The 18,201-nt window shown below is 34.3% G+C and overlaps 9 non-coding genes across 9 annotated transcripts; 1 reads left to right on the top strand and 8 right to left on the bottom strand.

Moving 5' to 3' along the window:
* The first annotated feature begins 231 nt into the window (after positions 1-231).
* On the top strand, positions 232-314 carry Trnal-uaa (transfer RNA leucine (anticodon UAA)). The gene has a single exon. It is a non-coding gene; the product is annotated as a tRNA-Leu (tRNA).
* Positions 315-1,372: 1,058 nt separating this feature from the next.
* Trnal-uaa (transfer RNA leucine (anticodon UAA)) lies at positions 1,373-1,455 on the bottom strand. Its single transcript has one exon. It is a non-coding gene; the product is annotated as a tRNA-Leu (tRNA).
* A 2,681-nt stretch (positions 1,456-4,136) lies between these two features.
* Trnal-uaa (transfer RNA leucine (anticodon UAA)) lies at positions 4,137-4,219 on the bottom strand. The gene has a single exon. It is a non-coding gene; the product is annotated as a tRNA-Leu (tRNA).
* Positions 4,220-5,694: 1,475 nt separating this feature from the next.
* Trnal-uaa (transfer RNA leucine (anticodon UAA)) lies at positions 5,695-5,777 on the bottom strand. The gene has a single exon. It is a non-coding gene; the product is annotated as a tRNA-Leu (tRNA).
* Positions 5,778-6,454: 677 nt separating this feature from the next.
* Trnal-uaa (transfer RNA leucine (anticodon UAA)) lies at positions 6,455-6,537 on the bottom strand. Its single transcript has one exon. It is a non-coding gene; the product is annotated as a tRNA-Leu (tRNA).
* Positions 6,538-6,908: 371 nt separating this feature from the next.
* Trnal-uaa (transfer RNA leucine (anticodon UAA)) lies at positions 6,909-6,977 on the bottom strand. Its single transcript has one exon. It is a non-coding gene; the product is annotated as a tRNA-Leu (tRNA).
* Positions 6,978-7,991: 1,014 nt separating this feature from the next.
* Positions 7,992-8,074, bottom strand: Trnal-uaa (transfer RNA leucine (anticodon UAA)). Its single transcript has one exon. It is a non-coding gene; the product is annotated as a tRNA-Leu (tRNA).
* A 1,817-nt stretch (positions 8,075-9,891) lies between these two features.
* Positions 9,892-9,974, bottom strand: Trnal-uaa (transfer RNA leucine (anticodon UAA)). The gene has a single exon. It is a non-coding gene; the product is annotated as a tRNA-Leu (tRNA).
* A 7,297-nt stretch (positions 9,975-17,271) lies between these two features.
* Positions 17,272-17,354, bottom strand: Trnal-uaa (transfer RNA leucine (anticodon UAA)). The gene has a single exon. It is a non-coding gene; the product is annotated as a tRNA-Leu (tRNA).
* Positions 17,355-18,201: the final 847 nt, after the last annotated feature.

Here is an 18,201-nt window from a genome sequence, read left to right as displayed (position 1 = left end):
AATAATCAGGTCATTGAATGAAAGAATGTATGTAATAAAGTATTGCGCGAACGTAAAAAAAATATATGACAAATATTCTGTCAGATTAGGTAAATATGTAAATACTGAATTGTTTACTTCTACTTGTTTACATTTGTTGTCGCATTAAGAACATGAAAGGTTACATGTCCGGGTTAGTACTCTCAGAGCTTGAAAGGGCGGATTGGCGCCATACATAAATGCATAAATGCAAGTACGTTGGCCGAGTGGTTAAGGCGTTGAACTTAAGTTCCAATGGACGAATGTCCGCGTGGGTTCGAACCCCACACGAACTTACATTTTATTCGGAGAAATTTATGAAAGTAAAATGTCTACCAATAAATAACATAGTCTGTTCTTCCATGAGGTTGACAAACATTTTTACTACCAACAATTTCTATACAGATTATTAGGATTAATTTAAAACAATTATTTTGATTGACAAATATTGCAGTGGCTTCGATCTTACTAAAACATTAGAGAATAAAGGAAGACACATCAAGAGGCAAACAGCGACAAATATTAGCCGCGTCACGACAAAACCAACATAGTGCGTTTGCGATCAGAATGGATCCAGACCAGCCTGCGCGCATCCGCGCAGTCTGGTCAGGATCCATGCTGTTCGCTATCAGTTTCTCTACTTGTAATAGGGTTTGTAAGCAAACAACATGGATCCTGATCAGACTGCGCGGATGCGCAGGCTGGTCTGGATCCATGCTGGTCGGAAACCCATTATGTTGGTTTTGTCGTGACACGGCTCATATAGAGATAACCTAGTAGGTTCCACTTCTGCATGTACTTTATGTGCCTGAGTTTTTTCAATGTCGAATTGTTTTACAGAAAAGCTGCACGTTGTTTAAACTTATTATTTATAATTCTATTTGAACAAAATATGATTTTTTTACACAAAAAAAAAAATGAATAAACAAAAAAAAATAAATAACATGATTTCATGCTAAAAAATAACATACAGTAGCTTTATAAAATTGGTTAAAGAAACCTTCCCAATGGCATTGGATATGTAGTGGAAGGTTAAAATAAGCTTTCTAAATTAACTTTTTATGAATGTTCTTGTCATAAAGAACAACCTAATGCATAGATCCCTGACCTGTCTAATTCTAATTATCAGATTAGTAGAAACTGTAAGAATGTCACCACAACATTTTTATTAACAAAAGAGCACATGTCAATGTTTGTGGTTAAATCTGTTGTCATTCAAATAAAAGGTCAAAGTAGAGATCTATCAGTCATCCCGAATGTAAAAAAAATCATGTAAAATATATATTATGTATATTTAAGGAAATCTCACTGCGATATACCTGGTTACTTTTATTTCCTTCTACCATAAAATATTTAGTACGTGTGGGGTTCGAACCCACGCGGACATTCGTCCATTGGAACTTAAGTCCAACGCCTTAACCACTCGGCCAACGTACTTTGTATTAGAGTACTCGATATCTAATAAATACTAAAAAATTATATTATATTTCAACAGGATGACTTACTCGCTATCTTATAAATTTATCAGCCTTTCATAAAATCTGATGTAATGAATGGTGGCCGGTTGCGGCCATTTCAAACCCGCGAGAAATTTTATCGTCGCAGGCAACTTACAAATCCGCGAGATTGTCGAATGGTGGCCGGTTGCGGCCATTTCAAACTCGCGAGAAATTTTATCGTTTTATCATATAATGTCGCAGGCAACTTCGAATCCGCGAGATTGTCTGCAGAAATCGTACAAAATGTCGCAAGGAACTTATAAACCTGGATATTTTATAACTGTTGTTGGAAATATCAAAGATGATTTTAACTTCAATGGCCGGTAGCGTCCCTGGTTTGTCTTCGTTTGTCTATAAAAAGTCGAGGAACAAAAAGAAATCCGCGACATTTTTTGCAAGTGTTGTATAAAATTTAACGAAAACGCGGGGAGAAAAAATACATGCCGCGACTTCTTGTTCTCAAAAACGAATTTTCATATCAAAGCCGCGACCATTTACCCGCGACATTTTGTAAGAAAACCGTGACTTTTGGCCGCGACATTTTGCACAGAGACATTACCGAGCATAAATATATCCCGAAACTTCTTGTTCTCAAAAACGAATTTTCATAACAAAGTCTGCGATTTTTTACCCGCGACATTTTGTAAGAAAACCGTGACTTTTAGCCGCGACTTTTTGCGCACAGACATTTCAGAGGCTTAATTTAACAAGGTATGCATCAAAGCAAAATATCGCGGATTAAAATGGTCGATATCGGTTACCTAAAGTAGACATATGTTTGCGTGACTTAGTCTACTATGTTGAAAGAAAATGTCCCGGTTTCCTTCATAAAACTCGACTTTTTACGACAGAAGTGTGACAGCAGAACCCGAGAGTTTCTGTACGCCGCGACATTTTATACAACTTTGACATAAAACCTAGCGGATTTAAAAGTTGTTGCTCGCGACATTTTATAAACTGACGGTTAAATTTCTGGTGTTTTTAAAATGGACGCTATCGACCACCATAGTAATGAGACTATACTCTTGCGCTATATCTTATAAACATACACTGGGCAATCATCATCATCATCATCATCATCAGAAGCAGAAGATGATGATGCTAATGAAGATGATGATGATGATGATGACATTGATGATGATGATGATGTTAAAGATGATGATGATGATGATGATGATGATGATGATGATGATGATGATGATGATATTGATGATGATGATGATGATGATGATGATGATGATGATGATGATGATGATGATGATGATGATGATGATGATGATGATGATGATGATGATGATGATGTTGTTGTTGTTGATGATGATGATGATGATGATGATGATGATGATGATGAAGAAGAAGAGGAAGAAGAAGAAATTATTACATTGACAAAAGATATTTATTTACTGTATAACTATTTATCAACTACATAGAAGTGAATGTATAGAAAATAATAATTAAACTGCTCAATTTTAGTTTTATTTAAATATAAACCGTTTAGTGGTGGGAAAAAAAAGATACAGTTCAAGAGGATCTACCATATTAATATCTACGTGTTAATAAAATGATGAGTACGTGTGAATAAAATGTTTAGTACGTGTGGGGTTCGAACCCACGTGGACATTCGTCTATTGGAACTTAATTTAAACGCCTTAACCACTCGGCCAACTTATTTATATACGCTACTACTAATTTCAAGTAACATAAATAATTATAACACTTTAACTTAAAAATTTCATTGTTTTTTGTGTTTTTTGGGGGGGCGGGGGAGGGGGGCCTGCACAACACTTTATTAGCCTTTCATATAATTGATAGATTCCTACTCTGACCATTTTAATGAATAACAATAGAATTAACCACAAACAGTGACATGTGTTCTTCTGTTCTGTATATATTTTCACATTTTGACCAAGTGTTCAAGTTAATCGTTTCAACCATATACCATTTAGTTGAAAGATTAATTTAAAGTGTGTCCCTTGAATGGTGAAGTTAATTAAACTAAAATTTAAACATATTATAAACCGGTTGATGGTGGCAAAATAATTATTTATTTTTTCAACATAGTCACTTAAAAGGAACAAATTATTGTTAATTTACATGCAATACAACGCATATGTTAAACTAATTTTCGTTATAGTTGGCATAAAATGTCCGTTATGATTGGTCATTAAGTAAGATAAAGTTTATAGAATTTGAGCCTTTTATACAAAGACAAAATACAATGTAGTATTAAATGAGCCGTGTCACGACAAAACCAACATAATGGGTTTGCGACCAGCATGAATCCAGACCAGCAGTCTGATCAGGATCCATGCTGTTCGCTATCATATTCTCTACTTGTAAAAGGGTTGGTAAGCGAACAGCATGGATCCTGATCAGACTGTCGTGACAAGGCTCAAATATGTTTGCTAAGTCAGCGATTGCAAAACGTGTAATTTAATGTTAGGTTTTCAATTTTACTAAAATGAAATGATTTATTCCGTTTGATGCTTGCAAAAATCATATAATTCAAATAGAATATACCAAATGCATATGTTTAATAATATTTATTATATGAGTCAGAATTACTGCTTGCTTTTTTCTCTCTACAATAAAATGTTTTGTACGTGTGAATAAAATGTTAAGTACGTGTGGGGTTCGAACCCACGCGGACATTCGTCCATTGGAACTTAAGTCCAACGCCTTAACCACTCGGCCAACGTACTTTATATACGAGTACAATTATCGGATATTAAGTAAGATAAATAATTTCAACACGTTAACCATTTCATTGAATAATGAATAATAATTTTCACATAGTTTTTGGGTGAATCAATTCACATGTCCCGTCTCTTTCACATTTCCTACGGGTCTTTAAGTGTCTCATTACGCATTAACCTACGCATTCAAGTGTCTCATTACACATTACCCACGCGCCTCCCCATGTCTGCAAGTGCCTAATTATACAAAACCCCATGCCTTCAAGTGTTTCGTTACACATCATCCTTCTAGTATCTAAATACACAGTACCGTCACGCCTTCAAGTGTCTCATTACACATTTCTCCACGCCTTCAAGTGTCTCATAACACATTTCTCCATGCCTCCAGTGGTCTCATTACACATTTCTCCATGCCTCCAAGTGTCTCATCACACATTTCTCCATGCCTCCAAGTGTCTCATTACACATTTCTCCATGCCTCCAAGTGTCTCATCACACATTTCTCCATGCCTCCAAGTGTCTCATTACACATTTCTCCATACCTCCAAGTGTCTCATTACACATTTCTCCATACCTCCAAGTGTCTCATTACACTTTTCCCCATGCATTCAAGTGTTTTGGTTACAAATAACCCCCGCGCCTTCAAGTGTCTAATAAAAAATATCTCCATGCATTCAAGTGTCTTATTTTACATTTCTCCATGTATTTTAGTGCCTCATTGCACATTACCCCCAATGCTTCAACTGCTTCATTTCACATTATCCTCATGTCTGCACGTGCCTAATTATACATAACACCATGCCCTCAAGTATTTCGTAACACATCCACCGGGTCTTCAAGTGTCTCATTACGCATAACCCTCATACCTTCAAGTGTCTCATTACACATTACCCCAATGCTTCAAATGCTTCATTACACATCACCCACATGTCTGCACGTGCCTCATTACAAATTACCCCCACACCTTCAAGTGCCTCATTACACATTACCCCCATGTCTGCACGTGCCTTATTATACATTATCCCATGACTTCAAGTTTTTGGTTACACATCATTCATACCTTCTAGTGTATCATTACACATGCCAGACGCATTCAAGTGTCTCAGTCCACATTACCCCACACAATCAAGTGTCTCATAACACATTCCACCATCATGCCTTCTAGTGTATCTGTTCAATTTTAATTTTATTTAAAAAAATATATCAACCGTTTTATGGCGGAAAAACCCATATAATTCAAATAGGATAAACCATTTCATATCTTTTATATTTTCCAACATAGTCAGCGATTGCAAAACGTGTAATTTCATGTTAGATTTTCAATTTATCTAAATAAAAAATATCATAAACCACTTGATGCTGGCAAAAATCAAGTAATTCAAATAGGATATACCAAATTCATATGCTTTATATTTGAGTCAGAATTACTGCTTGTTTTTTCTCTCTACAATAAAATGTTTAGTGCATGTAAATAAAATGTTTAGTACGTGTGGGGTTCGAACCCACGCGGACATTCGTCCATTGGAACTTAAGTCCAACGCCTTAACCACTCGGCCAACGTACTTTATATATCTTAATATCAGATATCAAGCAGAATAAATAATTTCAACACGTTAACTTAGCCTTTTATAACTGATAGATCCCTACTCTGACCATTTCATTGAATAACAATAGATTTAACTACAAACGCTGACATGTGTTAATAAACATTTTGTGGTGATAAACAAACTTATCTGATAATTCAAATTGAAAGGAATAGGGTGACGCAGGGATCTGTACATTTGATGAAAAGTAACCAAACTCTTGCGCATTTCGTCAGCAATTAACATACTTTGGAAATTAATCATCGCAATCGTCATCATCAGAAAAAAAGTTTTTTAATCATTCAGATTATTATTTATTGTTTAATATTACAAAATCTCAACTTCATGAAAGCGAATATGTCTAATATATTTGATATTCATTGATGTCCGCTTCCTGCTAAATTACTAAATCCTTTCCATGATACTAAGTAATCTAAACATGAACATTGTCCCTTCGTCTTAATGTACATGTAGATGAAATTATATGTCTCCTTAATGCAGAAATTAAAAACCTGCCCAATTTATATTTTATGTAAAAAGATACATAAACCGTTTTATGGCGGAAAAAATCATATAATTCAAATAGGATAAACCACATTCATATGTTTTATATTTGAGTCAAATTTACTGTGGGTTTTTCTACATACCATAAAACATTTAGTACGTGTGGGGTTCGAACCCACGCGGACATTCGTCCATTGGAACTTAAGTCCAACGCCTTAACCACTCGGCCAACGTACTTTATATACATATATTTGCTATTTAATAAATTCTAATGTTGTTTGCACTACCGATCGTAATCTTGCCAGTTTATTTACCTTTCGTAAAAATCTGATGTAATATAACTTTACTCCTGCGCAATTGGTCATATTTAATTAAATATTTCATTGAACATACATTGAAAATTAATCATCATCATCATCATCATCATCATCACCACCATCGTAATAATAATAATGATAATAATAATAATAATAATAATGATTTTATTTTATAAACAACACACACATTTTTTGACAAAAATATATATAATTCAAGACGGATCTACATGTTTATATTTCAGCTAGATAAATTGGTTGTTATGATTTTTTTTCTATCTACAATAAAATGTTTTGTACGTGTGGGGTTCGAACCCACGTTGGAACTTAAGTCCAACGCCTTAACCACTCGGCCAACGTACCGTGCTTAATAACAAGTTTGATAAATAATTTCACCCCGTTAACTTGCCCGCAATCTTATCATTTTATTAGGCTTCCATATAATTGATAGATCCCTACTCTACTCTGAACATTTCATTGAATAACAATAGATTTAAACATAAGCATTGACATGTGTATTTGTGTTATTCTACGATGGTACAAAGGTGGCATGTGTGTATTTTTATTTATCTCGTGACCACGAGATACCATGTCGTGGCCACGAGTTACTAAGCCATGATCACGAGATAGCTAAGTCGTGGCCACGAGATACAATGTCGTGGCCACGATTTACTAAGTCGTGGCCACTAGTTACTTTTACTTAGTCGTGACCACTAGTTACTTAGTGGCCACGACTTAGTAACTTGTGGCCACGACATAGTATCTCGTGGCCACGACTTAGCTATCTCGTGGCCACGATTAGTCACTTGTGGCCACGACATAGTATCTCATGGCCACGACATAGTATCTCGTGGCCACGACTTAGTAACTCGTGGCCACGACATAGTATCTCGAGGCCAAGACATATTTACTCGTGGCCACGACATAGTATCTCGTGGCCAGGACTTAGCTATCTCGTGGCCACGACTTAGTAACTCGTGGCCACGACTGGCAACGAGATAAATAAAAACACACGCTTATCACATTTGTGCCACCGTATTATTCTCTTCTGTATATATTTTCATATTTTGCCCAAGTTTTCAAGCTAATCGTTTCACCCATATACCATATAGTTTAAATGATTAAGTTGAAGTGTGTCTCCTGATAAAGTAAAATTAAAAACATATAATAAACCGTTTGATGGTGGCAAATAATCTTTATTTTTCCAACAAAGTCTCTTGAAAGGAACAAATAATTAAACAATATTAAATACAACGCATATGTTTAATTAATTTTAGTTATAGTTGGCATATAATCATGTTTAATATATGAGCCAGAATTACTGGTTGTTTTTTTCTCTCTCTACATTAAATGTTTAATACGTGTGAATAAAATGTTTAGTACGTGTGGGGTTCGAACCCACGCGGACATTCGTCCATTGGAACTTAAGTCCAACGCCTTAACCACTCGGCCAACGTACTTTATATATATTATGCTAAATAATTTCAACACGTTAACTTACCCTTTTATAACCTACTCTGACCATTTCATTGAATAATTATAGATTTAACCACAAACATATTGACATGCGTTTAATAAACATTTTGTGGTGATAAACAAACTTATCTGATATTGTTTGATTTTATTAACCTGTCAATTCCATACTGATTATACGGTCAATGCACAGAATATATTAATATTCGATAAATGTTCGGTAAATTCCGTGAGATGTGCGCAGTAAGATGTGATTAAATTCATCTTGTTATTTTGAATTAGTTACACTGACCGTTATAGTGCAATAGGGTAAACTATGGAACGCCTGGACTATCTTATGTGTAGAATGACTGATATACATGGTTAAATGTCATTCTGTTGAGTCCGAGATACAATAGGCTTGGTCAAAATCCCAATATACTGGGTGGAAGTCCAAATGCGCTCAGTTATTGAAGTGTAATGTTGTGTGGTGATTACATTTTATTCAGTCACGTCAATGTATTGCCGGGTGCATTAGTCGTTCTGTTCAGTTCTTAAAACAAACAGGCATGTGGTAACACAATTATGTTGAGTTAAAAAGATATGTTGTAGGGTGTGACAGTTGTTATGTTCGGTTAAAATAGCTCTTCTTATCATGTTCAACCATGAAAATAAACAGTTGAGTGGTACTATCATTTCGTTTGGCTGAGGCAGTGTATTATTGGGTGATACTTTTATTATTTTCAGTTGCAATGACATGCTGTTGGGTGCTTTATTTAGACTGTTCAGTCGTGAAATAGAACTGTTGAATAGTACTATCATTATGTGCAGTTCAGATGATATACTGTTCGGTGCAGAGTTCATTATGTTCTGGTGTGAACACAAACTGTTGTGTGATACCGTAATTATGTTCAGTTCAGATGATGTACTGTTCGGTGCAGAGGTCATTATGTTCAGTAGTGAACACAATCTGTTGTGTGATACCGTTATTATGTTCAGTTCAGATGATATACTGTTCGGTGCAGAGGTCATTATGTTCAGTAGTGAACACAAACTGTTGTGTGATACCGTTATTATGTTCAGTTCAGATGATGTACTGTTCGGTGCAGAGGTCATAATGTTCAGTAGTGAACACAAACTGTTGTGTGATACCGTCATTATGTTCAGTTCAGATGAAAAATTGTTCGGTGCAGAAGTCATTATGTTCAGTTCAGATGATGTACTGTTCGGTGCAATGGTCTTTATGTTCAGTAGTGAACACAAACTGTTGTGTGATACCGTCATTATGTTCAGTTCAGATGTTGTACTGTTCGGTGCAGTAGTCATTATTTTTAGTTCAGATGATATACTGTTCGGTGCACAAGTCATTTGACAATGCGCTGAGTGGTCATACAATTATGTTGGGTTCATTCGGATAGCTTCGCGTCAAACAAGATGGCGGGAGGGAGCAACTAATTTCCATAGGTCACGTCGAGGCTAATGACCACTAAATTGCCAAAACAATTTTCTTCCCCGTAAATACCATCGGGAGGTTAAAAACGTTATTTTCATAAATTGGACAGATCGTATGGAATATTTAATACCGAATGGGTATTTTATCAAGTTAATTTATGAATATACTATACTGTTACAGTCATAATTGGCACAGTATATAAAACTTAAAATATGGGTAAGGGTAGTCTGTTCAAGTCACATATGACCGCCGTAAATAAAACTTGAAATATATGTGTTGGTAACTTTTAAGACTTACAAGTGGACACATCAAACGAAATTTAAAATATGAAACATAATATACAAAATGTTTAGTGCATGTAAATAAATTGTTTAGTACGTGTGGGGTTCGAACCCACGCGGACATTCGTCCATAGGAACTTAAGTCCAACGCCTTTACCACTCGGCCAACGTACTTTATATATCTTAATATCAGATATCAAGCAGAATAAATAATTTCAACACGTTAACTTAGCCTTTTATAATTGATAGATCCCTACCTGACCATTTCATTGAATAACAATAGATTTAACCACAAACATATTGACATGCGTTTAATAAACATTTTGTGGTGATAAACAAACTTATCAGATAATTCATTTGAAAGGAATAGGGTCACGTAGGGATCTGTACATTTGATGAAAAGTAACCAAACTCTTGCGCATTTCGTCAGCAATTAACATACTTTGGAAATTAATCATCGCAATCGTCATCATCAGAAAAAAAGTTTTTTAATCATTCAGATTATTATTTATTGTTTAATATTACAAAATCTCAACTTCATGAAAGCGAATATGTCTAATATATTTGATATTCATTGATGTCCGCTTTCCTGCTAAATTACTAAATCCTTTCCATGATACTAAGTAATCTAAACATGAACATTGTCCCTTCGTCTTAATGTACATGTAGATGAAATTATATGTCTCCTGAATGCAGAAATTAAAAACCTGCCCAATTTATATTTTACTTTTGAGTGGTACTATCATTTCGTTTGGCTGAGGCAGTGTATTATTGGGTGATACTTTTATTATTTTCAGTTGCAATGACATGCTGTGTTGGGGTGCTTTATTTAGACTGTTCAGTCGTGAAATAGAACTGTTGAATAGTACTATCATTATGTGCAGTTCAGATGATATACTGTTCGGTGCAGAGTTCATTATGTTCTGGTGTGAACACAAACTGTTGTGTGATACCGTAATTATGTTCAGTTCAGATGATGTACTGTTCGGTGCAGAGGTCATTATGTTCAGTAGTGAACACAATCTGTTGTGTGATACCGTTATTATGTTCAGTTCAGATGATATACTGTTCGGTGCAGAGGTCATTATGTTCAGTAGTGAACACAAACTGTTGTGTGATACCGTTATTATGTTCAGTTCAGATGATGTACTGTTCGTGCAGAGGTCATAATGTTCAGTAGTGAACACAAAACTGTTGTGTGATACCGTCATTATGTTCAGTTCAGATGAAAAATTGTTCGGTGCAGAAGTCATTATATGTTCAGTTCAGATGATGTACTGTTCGGTGCAATGGTCTTTATGTTCAGTAGTGAACACAAACTGTTGTGTGATACCGTCATTATGTTCAGTTCAGATGTTGTACTGTTCGGTGCAGTAGTCATTATTTTTAGTTCAGATGATATACTGTTCGGTGCACAAGGCATTTGACAATGCGCTGAGTGGTCATACAATTATGTTGGGTTCATTCGGATAGCTTCGCGTCAAACAAGATGGCGGGAGGGAGCAACTAATTTCCATAGGTCACGTCGAGGCTAATGACCACTAAATTGCCAAAACAATTTTCTTCCCCGTAAATACCATCGGGAGGTTAAAAACGTTATTTTCATAAATTGGACAGATCGTATGGAATATTTAATACCGAATGGGTATTTTATCAAGTTAATTTATGAATATACTATACTGTTACAGTCATAATTGGCACAGTATATAAAACTTAAAATATGGGTAAGGGTAGTCTGTTCAAGTCACATATGACCGCCGTAAATAAAACTTGAAATATATGTGTTGGTAACTTTTAAGACTTACAAGTGGACACATCAAACGAAATTTAAAATATGAAACATAATATACAAGTAAGGCAAACCTATTTGAGTCACAAGGGCCACATAAAAAGGAAGTTAAAGAAATATGGAAACCCTTGCACCAGCCCACAGAAAGGAACATTTAATAAGAAAGGGAGCCTGAAAGTAAAACAGGGTCAAATAAAAAAATTCTTTTAAAGTAAGAAAACCTAATTGAGTCCACATGAAAAATTATTAGTAGACATAAGTTAAAAAGGAAAAACAGAACCCCGAAAAAAAGCACAACACTGCAAAATTTGAAAATGTTGCGACTCGGTTGTTTGACCCTTTTCATGGACGGTACTGGAAAGTGAAATTTACCTCCACCCCCCTAGCACCGGGTTAACGGGAAATTTAAAATTTAAACGAAAAAGGTGAAATTTTTAATTTAGAAAAATCCAATGATTTTCATAAGGGGTTCATGAACCTTCAATGTAAAACTAGTGCCTTTCCCTGAAAGGGCTAAGTCCCCCAAATAAAAAAATGATTTTGCCAAACGAAAAACAAATGCGGAACAAATAAAAAGAATTTTTAAAGGATCTAGGGATGAAGCAGGGGGAAATTATTTTGGGTTTAATTTTTTTGGTACCTTTATATATAATGTTCATAACTTTTAAAATGTTACTCAAATAGTTTCCCTTACTTAAAATAATTTTCCCTATATTTTGGGCCATGTGATCAAATTTGGTTTCCTTACTTATATGAATGTTCTCATAAATTTGGGGATTGTACTTTTTTGCGCTACCCTTACTTAATATTTTAATGTGCCTATACTGTGCCCTGTGGACTCAAAAAGTTTTCCCTACTTAAATATTTTCCCTTTATTGTGTATGTGTACTCAAAGGGTTACCAAAAACAAATTTTAAGTTGATATGTGTGCCTATTGACTTTTATAGTACCCTTTTTAGTCCAATCGTGGGGGTGATCAAAAAATTTTCCTTTCTTTATATGATGTTTTATATTTTAAATTTTTTTGTGTTTCCCTTTGTGACTCTTTTTGTTACCAACAGAAAATTTAAGAAATTTTCGGGGTCATGTTTATTTAAAAAGGCTACCCTTTCCCATATTTTAAATTTTATTACTGTACCCTTATGACTTAACAGTATATATATCATGAATTTAAATAAAATAAAACCCATTGGTATTTTTAAATCCAATTTTTGAAAATAACATTTTAAACCCCATTATTTCAGGGAAAAAATTTTTTGGGGAATTTTGTCATGCCTCACTGGCCTATGGAAAATTTTCCTTCCATCTTTTTGCCCGAAAAAATTTAATGAAACCCCAAAATAATTTTTCATTAACAGTTTTTTTTCATATTGAACATAATGACCCTGCACCCAACAGTTTAAACTGAATAAAATAGTACCAAAAAAACCTGAACAAAACGAATTTTACCGAAAAACACTTACTTGCGAAGAAGATATAATCACACACAAGTAAAGAGTACCCTTTTTAAAAAGATTTACCATTTAAAATTTTATTCCGATGAACGAAAAATAAAGCACCAACAGTCATTGCAACTAAATAAAAAAGACCCCAATAATACACGCCTAGCCCAAAAAAAATGTAGTACACTAAGTTTTTTCATTTGAACATAAAGAAAAGCACCAAATTGGATATTATTAAACGAACATAAAACTGTAAAACCCTAAAATACTTTTTAACTCAAAATAATTTTAACCACATGCCTGTTGGTTTTAAAGAACTGAACATAACGACTTATGCACCCGACAAAAATTGACTTGACTGAATAAAATACAGTCAGCACACAACATAGCACTTCAATAACTGAGCACATTAGGATTTCCACCCAGCATTTTGTATCTCGGACACAACAGAAAGACATTTAACCAGGTATATCATTCATTCTTAACATAAGACAGTCCAGGCGTTCCATAGTAAACCACTGGTATATTTTATCTGAATGTTCAACGTGTTGTAGGATCGAGACAGAGTATGTCGTGTATTTTTTTTTATTCATAACTATTTTCAACATGTTTTTTAAGTTATAGTTATGGTTGTTCCGTTTTTAATATGTTTTGCACATTTTTTGTAAATACTATACATTTGTATATAACAATGTTTAAGAATTAATACTGAAAATTCATTCCGATTAAAATCAATAAATGTAATTATACAATATAAAATGTGACAATTCAGTGTTTCTTAGTTGGTTCATATCCGTGTAGACAAATTGCAAGCGCTTGACCATTTTCATTAAAATATACTTAATAAAGAAAGAATAAGTCTAAAAAGAATGTCAAAAAAGGGGATCGAACCTCGGACCCCTCATGCATTAGGTAATCACTTAACCGACTGCGCTATTGCGTATGTTACAAGAGCCAACATTAATCTAGTAAGACTTTTCCAAACGTAAGTAATACACTCCATATTAATTCTCGTAAAATAAACGGAAAAAACCGAAGTGAGATCGAATATGTAAATGAGTGCTATAATGTATTCATAATTGACAGGTCAATAAAATCAGACTATAACTCAAATTGAAAGGAATAGGGTGGCGCAGGGATCTGTACATTTGATGAAAAGTAACCAAACTCTTGCGCATTTTGTCAGCATTTAACATACTTTGGAAATTAATCATCGCAATCGTCATCATCAATAAAAAGTTATTTAATTCATTGATATATTTATTTATTGTAAATTATTCCGAAATCTCAACTTCATGAAATCGAATATGTCTAATATATCTGATATTCATTGATGTCCGCTTCCTGCTAAATTTCTATACTAAGTAATCTAACCCAGCGTCTTAATGTACATGTAGATGAAATTATATGTCTCCTTAAAGGAAAAGGAATGGATGGATTGATGTCTGTCTAATATAAATATTCATCATTTAAAAAGAGGAACCATGACAGTTTTCCTATTGACATCAACCCTATAAGAGAGAAATTCGTGTTTTAAGACACTATTTTTTACTTGAGAAATAAGTTCATGGGCGCCGCCATTTTGGCGTTCTGTCATTCTCGCGAGACAGACGAGACCGAGATTGTGACGTGTTATACCCACTTCCGGTATAGGTGTACACGCTGGTACAACTGAAATATATCTTGATGAAGAACTTATTAATTTTATTGCGTACATTATATATTATTTATGAAAACATCATATGGAACCGAATTGCTTTAATTAATTAATTGAAGACGCCGCGACATTAATTATCATTTGTCCGATATTCAAGCTTGCTGATGATCCCAACACATGATTTAAGCAATGACTGCTTAATTTTCAAAGATAAACCATAAATTTAATTTGGGTACTATGAGAAACTTCTTCAAATTGACGATTTATCCTTTTATTTTGTACTTAATTTTCGCTAGACAAGCTGTCCAAATAGGGTACATCGCCGGTCATGTATCTTTTTTTTCAGGTAAAATATCAACTAAATCCAATATGCTAAGGATGCGATTTTCCGCCATTTACGGTTTATCCAGTTCCCTTATGCTTTTTTCCACGTTATCTACTTACCAAATTCCTTTCCCCGACAGATACGCATTCCCCGACAGATACGCATTTCTACTACCGTAAATTTAATCCAATAAAACAAAAAATCATAAATCTACTTAATATTTAAAATGATTATTGGTAACTGAAAAAATTGTGTTGCTATTTTAAGACGTGTTGTAATTTACTACAGTATAATTTGACAGGTGTGGAACCTAATTCCCCCTAAGGTCATTCAGTTCACTGCTGAAGCGTAAAAAAATAGATGTCTATTTCGTCATTAGAATATTTGACAAGGGTGATTAACCAATCAGGGCAACATTGTGCATGATCAAAAGGTCTGTCGGCACAGAGGCATACAAGGAGCAATAAAAATCGTCAGTACACAGTGTGACAGGAGCATTTGGTGCAAATTAGGAACAATTAAAATGGACAATGCCCAGTATTAGACATAAGCAGTAAGAACCAGCAATTGTGTGAATAAATTATGCAAATTAGATTTTTGAGCAGCCAATAAAAATGATTTGCCTGCAGTTAATATTAGGCTACGATTACGATGCGCAGCATCATACGTTGACAGACATGTTAACAATTTACTTTTCAAAAGAGTTGCTTATATTTTTTGAAATGTGTACATCAATTATAACATATGTTCACACCTTTAAATTTGAAAGTCAGAATCAAATACAAAAATTTAATTATATGTACTATTAAGAACACGTTTTAGTAGGGGTTTTATAATGGAAGTGGCTAGCGTACGGGCCCGTACGGCTAGCCAAAAGTTTTAGCCGTACGTGAGTCACGTACGACTAGCAAGGACACGCTGTATTGGCTAGCCGTACGGCACTTTTCAAAATTTTATGGAAGTCGAAAATGCATATGTTATTTTATGACTTTAAGCGAGGATTTTAACCAAGAAACAGCATAAGTTGTCTTTGGATGTTAACTTTTTAGAGATTAATCGCCTTGATTGCTATATATATCGATCTTTGTCATTGCAAGATGTCGAGAAAAAATAGCCTTTTCTTGCATTTACACCAATTGAAATAGTTTACAAAATTTTGATAATAATCCTTTTTTGTTTCATTAAGTTTAATTTTCGACACCTTTTATATGAAAATAAAAAAAAAACAAAAAAACAACAAACACTGAAAATGATTGTTGTTAGGCTCTTGATAATTGCGACAATTACCGACGGTACTGTATAGAAGTTTGTCCATCAAGGAAAGTTTGCATGTTCCGTGAAAGGCATTCTAAAATTCTTTTGTCAGTCCCTGGATAGGTTTTAATTAAGGCTAATTAATTGATTGACTGCGCTTTTATGTTCGATATTTATCTACAGTTTTGAAAATTATATATAATTCTTTTTGCATTTCACCGTTTTTTTTCATTCAATGTTCTTTTTATTTATTTATTCCACTCCGATCATTTTTTATTCGATCCATGTGCTTAAAATTAACAAAAATTATTTAATAATTCATACAAATAAAACAACAAAAGATAAGCATGAAAATCAACAATTTTATAACGTTCGACTTCCATATAATTTTGAAAAGTGCCGTACGGCTAGACAATACAGTGCGTCCTGGCTAGTCGTTCGTGACTCACGTACGGCTAGAACTATTAGCTAGCCGTACGTTTCTTTATTTATTTTTTTTGATATTGTTACGTATTTTGAACCATAAAAAATCTCCTCTTCACCTCCTGTGAAAATTAAATTGTCTGGTCAATGCTTTATAATATTAATATTTCCTTACGATTTAACTAGATTTATCATGAATCTAAAGATGTGGGGAAATGACATCACGCGCACCTGTTTTTATACGGCCAATACACAAACATGGCCGCGCTTACTGGTTTGTAGAAATCGGTGATTTAGCGATTTAAATTTTGTTATCATTCGTTTAATATTATTATTTGGCGGCAGAAAATTTGCAGACTTATTATTTATAGTATTCTTTTTCTGAAATCAAGTTTTAATTCTTACCTTGTCTTTCCCTTTAATGCAGAAATTAAAAACCTGCCCAATTTATATTTTATGTAAAAAGATACATAAACCGTTTTATGGCAGAAAAAGTCATATAATTCAAATAGGATAAACCACATTCATATGTTTTATATTTGAGCCAGATTTACTGTATTTTCTACCTACCAAAAAACAGTTAGTTCGTGTGGGGTTCGAACCAACGCGGACATTCGTCCATTGGAACTTAAGTCCAACGCCTTAACCACTCGGCCAACGTACTTTATATATAATAATTTCGGATATCAAGTAAGATAAATAATTTCAACACTTTAACTTGCCCCCCTTTTTCATCATTTTATTAGCATTGCATATAATTGAAAGATCCCTACTCTGACCATTCCATTGAATAACAATAGATTCAGCCACAAAAATTGACATGTATTATTGTGTTATTGTGTTCTTCTGTTCTGTATATATTTTCTTATTTTGCCCAAGTTTATCGTTTTACCCATATACCATATAGTTTAAATGATTCAGTTGAAGTGTGTCTCCTGGATGCTGAAATTAACAAAAGTAAAATTAAAAACATATTATAAACCGTTTGATGGTGGCAAAAAAAAAATCATTTATTTTTCCAACATAGTCACTGGAACAAATGATTAGCGTCCGCGCCGTAGCGCGGCGCCTCTTATGGAATGAAATCAGATTTTGTGAAAGGGCGACAGCAACTTCTAGAGCCTTTAAGTCGGTCATAATAAAAGCCGACCATTCCGATCGGTATGGGGGTGCTTGATTATTAATTAAAAATGAAATGTCGCGATATGTACAATAAATAGCGAACTGGAGAATTTCGCAATGCAGACATTTTCAAATGAAATAACCTTTTCCGTCAATAAATCGCGCTATTCGGGGTATTTTTATTTATCATTTTGCAGTACACAGTGGGTTATTATGGTATGTTATTGTTGTACATGTATCCGAGTTGATGACCTAAATATTCCGAAAATCTATTTATAGAGGGATGTACTCCTATCGGTAATTCCCGGTCTCTCCTGGTCTAATTTGACCGGGATTGACTAGTGACCGGCGAATAGTACCCGGTCTCTCCCGGTTTTGGAGTAGATGTT

The sequence above is a fragment of the Ruditapes philippinarum genome, unplaced genomic scaffold, assembly GCF_026571515.1.
Source record: "Ruditapes philippinarum isolate M1 unplaced genomic scaffold, ASM2657151v2 ctg1299_1_1_1_1, whole genome shotgun sequence".
Lineage (NCBI taxonomy): Eukaryota > Metazoa > Mollusca > Bivalvia > Venerida > Veneridae > Ruditapes > Ruditapes philippinarum.
This window is presented reverse-complemented; position numbering and strand designations above follow the sequence as displayed.